The sequence below is a fragment of the Prionailurus bengalensis genome, chromosome B3, assembly GCF_016509475.1.
Source record: "Prionailurus bengalensis isolate Pbe53 chromosome B3, Fcat_Pben_1.1_paternal_pri, whole genome shotgun sequence".
Taxonomy (NCBI): domain Eukaryota; kingdom Metazoa; phylum Chordata; class Mammalia; order Carnivora; family Felidae; genus Prionailurus; species Prionailurus bengalensis.
In genome coordinates this window covers 144,417,915-144,421,738 of record NC_057355.1, presented here as the reverse complement: position 1 = coordinate 144,421,738, position 3,824 = coordinate 144,417,915, and the positions used below count along the sequence as shown (strand labels likewise).

Below are 3,824 nucleotides of genomic sequence, written 5' to 3'. Positions count from 1 at the left end.
ACTTCTGTTTGTGGGTCACTAGGGGTAATAGCGAGTGGTGCCATTCCCACTTCTACACCGTGATTCCCGGATCTGCGGATCCTGGCTCTGGGAGAACTGGCTCCATATAGTGGGTGCTCTTCAGAGGACAGACAACCTTCTGGAGAGCCTTGTTCCAACCCTGTGAGGTACGACCACCTAGTTGCCTTGTAACTAAGTCTTCCCAGGGCCTTTCTACCCCACTCTCAAGCCGGCTGCCTCAGGATAGTGGGGAACAGGGAAAGACCAATGGATTCCATGAACATGGGCCCATTGCAGCACGTCTTTTGCTATGAAGGGAATTCCTTGACCAGAAGCAATGATGCGTGGAGTACCACGACAGTGGAGAAGGCATTTTGTAAGTCCACAGATGGTGGCTTTGGCTAAAGCAATGTGTGCCAAGAAGGAAAATCCATACCCAGAGTAAACGTCTTTTCCAGTAAGAATGAAACTCTGCCTCTTCCACAGTGAAAGCGGTCCAATTAATGAACCTGCCACCAGGTAGCAGCTGGCTGAACATCCCAGGAAATGGTGCCATACCGGGGGCTCAGCGTTGGTCTCTGTTGCTGGCAGATTGGGCACCCTGCCAGACTGTAGCCAGATCAGCTTTGGTGAGTGGAAGTCCATGCTGCTCAGACCATGCATCATCTCCGTCCCTGCCACCATGGCCGCTCTGTTCACAAGCCCATTGGTGATGACAGAGGTGGCTGGGGAAAACGACCACCCCTTCATTATCAAAAGCTAGGTACTTGCTTATTAAAATTCTCCAGTGCTGGGGCGCCTGGGTGGTGCAGTCGGTTAAGCGTCCGACTTCAGCCAGGTCACGATCTCGCGGTCCATGAGTTCGAGCCCCGCGTCGGGCTCTGGGCTGACGGCTCGGAGCCTGGAGCCTGTTTCCGATTCTGTGTCTCCCTCTCTCTCTGCCCCTCCCCCGTTCATGCTCTGTCTCTCTCTGTCCCAAAAATAAATAAACGTTGAAAAAAAAAATTAAAAAAAAAAATTCTCCAGTGCTGAGGTCACTTTCGGTGAGCATTCACAGGAGACACAAATAACTTCGCGTTTTGGGCCACGTTTTGGCCCATGTTTCAGCCCATTAACCGTCCAAACCGTGATGGCCCTTGCTAACATCTCAAGCTGCAACGTTCAGTACAGAACTTCTGCTTCGTGAGCACCTGTCAAAATATTTGGTTAATCCCCTCAGATGCGGGTGGGAAGTCCGATACCTCTATAGGTGGAGAGGCCAATACCGCTGACGGGTGGGGAGACCCCTTCTACTGGTATGAAAGACTCATCAGAATGTAGGGGCTCCATGTGTCCAGCTTCATCAGTGCCCATCCACACTGGGGGCAGGTAGCAATCTGCTGAACTGAGTCCACTGAGGCAAGTGCTGATCTCATCCCGAAACACCCTCACAGACGCCCTACGAAATAATGTTTAACGTGGCCAGTCAAGTCGACATGGAATTAACCATTCATTACAGGACCTGGTTCCAATTTTATTCAGGATTAATGTTTACTTATTTATTTTATTTTGAGAAAGAGGGAGACAGAGATAGAATCTTAAGCAGGCTCCACGCTCAGTGTGGAGCCCAACGCATGAGATCGTGAGACCATGACCTGAGCTGAAGTCAAGAGTTGGACGTTTAACTGACTCTACCACCCAGGCGCCCTCCAATTTTATTTAGTTTTCAATAAACCTTTTATTTGAGGACACTTTTACAGCTACTCAATTATTATGAAGATAGTACAGAGAGTTCCTATATACTCCACGCGGTGTCCCTTGCTATTAATGATATGGTACATTTGCCACATTTATCGAGCCTGTGTTGATATATTTTTATGGACCAAATTCCATTCTTCATTCAGATTCCGTTAGTTTTTCCCTATTGTCCTTTTCCTGTTCCAGGACACCTTCCAGGACCCACATTACATTCAGTCATCTTGTCTCTTTAGGCTTCTCTTGGTGGTGACAGTTTCTTAGACTTTCCTTGTTGTTCTGACCGTGACGTTTTGACGACGACTGGTTGAATGTTGTGTAAGACGTTCCCCAACTGCGTTTTTCCTGGGTGTCTTTCTCGCGTGTCTTTCTCGCGATTATGCTGGGGTTACGGGATCTGGGGAGGAGAGCACAGAAGTCAAGTTTTATTTCCATCACATCTTTCAAGGGACGTCCTATCAACGTGATGCATCACTGTGGACGCTGGCCTTGAGCACTTGGCTGAGATAACGTGTGTCAGGTTTCTCCTGACCAAAGAAAAAACAAAACCAAAAACAAAACCTCATTACCTCTTACCTCGCTGCATCCACACTGTCACCTCCAGAAGGGAGTCACTTGAAGCCTATACTTGTGTGGGGAGTCATCCCCTTCAATGTGGAACATCTGCAGCCAGTATCTGGAACTCTTCTGCACGGGACATCTGTCTCTTTTCCCACATTCGTTTATTTATTCCATCATCTATGTCGATATGAACTTGTGAATCTTTTTTTTTTTCACTTTGGGTTATAATCCAATATGAGGCTATTTACTTTGTTGTTCGGATTGATCCACTGCTGGCATTGGGAGCTCTTTCTGTCACTCCGGGGTCCCTTTGTCATCATTGTTGCAATCTTTTGTTTTTTGAGCTCTGCACTTCACCGTCAGTCCCTGTGTTCTAGGGGGACAACCCTGCCCTCCCCCAGGGTATTGCCGTGAAGCCTGAGTCTCTCGGTGCCTCAGGCCTGACCTCCTATGGAAGGCGCCGGTGAGGAGACTTATCCCGGGACAGAACCACCAGGAAGGGAGAGGAGCCAGGAGGGGCACACGCAGAAGAGAGAGAGAAAGAGCCAGAGGAAATCCTGGGTCTTGTGTTACCGGATCTCGGACTGTTCAATTTTTCTTTTTGCTTAAGGGGATTTAAGCTGAGATTCTGTCACTGGAAACAGACGATTTAATAGACAAGCCTCCATGATGGTTTCTGTTTTAACCTGCTCGGGAGGCAGAGCAGAAGGCCACAGACTGGGCGACATCAACAACAGAGCGATTTTCTCAGAGCCCTGGAGGCCAGAAGTCCGAGAGGAAGATGCTGTCAGAGAGAACTCTCTTCCCGGCTCGCAGACACCGCCCTCTTGCTGTGACCTCACCTCCTCCGTGTGTGCGTGGAAAAAGAGATCTCTGGTGTCTCTTTTATTTTTTTAGTAGGACATGGGCCCTATAGGATCAGGGCCTCACTCTCATGACCTCATTTATCCTTAAAGGCCTCCTTCAAGGCCCTAACTCCAAATATAGCCACCTTGGGGGTCGGGGATCCAACATATGAACTTGGGGAGGCACAAGTCAGTCCATAACGGGCTGAGTGTGTCCCCCACAAAATTATGTGCTAAAGTCCTAACCCCCAGCACCCCAGCATGTGATTTTTTTTAAATTTTTTTTTTCAACGTTTATTTATTTATTTATTTGGGACAGAGAGAGACAGAGCATGAACGGGGGAGGGGCAGAGAGAGAGGGAGACACAGAATCGGAAATAGGCTCCAGGCTCTGAGCCATCAGCCCAGAGCCCGACGCGGGGCTCGAACTCACGGACCGCGAGATCGTGACCTGGCTGAAGTCGGACGCTTAACTGACTGCGCCACCCAGGCGTCCCCCCCCTTTTTTTTTTTTTAATTTAAGATTTTTTATTTTAAAGAGAGAGAGAGGGCGAGCACGAGCTGGAGAGAGGGCAGAGGGAGAGAGAGAGAGAGAGGGAGAGAGAGAATCTTGAGCAGGCCCCACGCTCAGTGCAGAGCCCGACTGGAGGCTTGATCCCTTGACCTTGGGATCATGACCTGAGC

The 3,824-nt window shown here is 49.2% G+C and overlaps 1 long non-coding RNA gene across 1 annotated transcript; it reads right to left on the bottom strand.

Moving 5' to 3' along the window:
* Positions 1 to 1,679: 1,679 nt before the first annotated feature.
* On the bottom strand, positions 1,680 to 3,383 carry LOC122467988. The gene is made up of 2 exons (XR_006293127.1): positions 2,311 to 3,383; positions 1,680 to 2,131 (listed from the first exon to the last, which is right to left on the bottom strand). It is a non-coding gene; the product is annotated as an uncharacterized LOC122467988 (long non-coding RNA).
* Between the last annotated feature and the right edge of the window lie 441 nt (positions 3,384 to 3,824).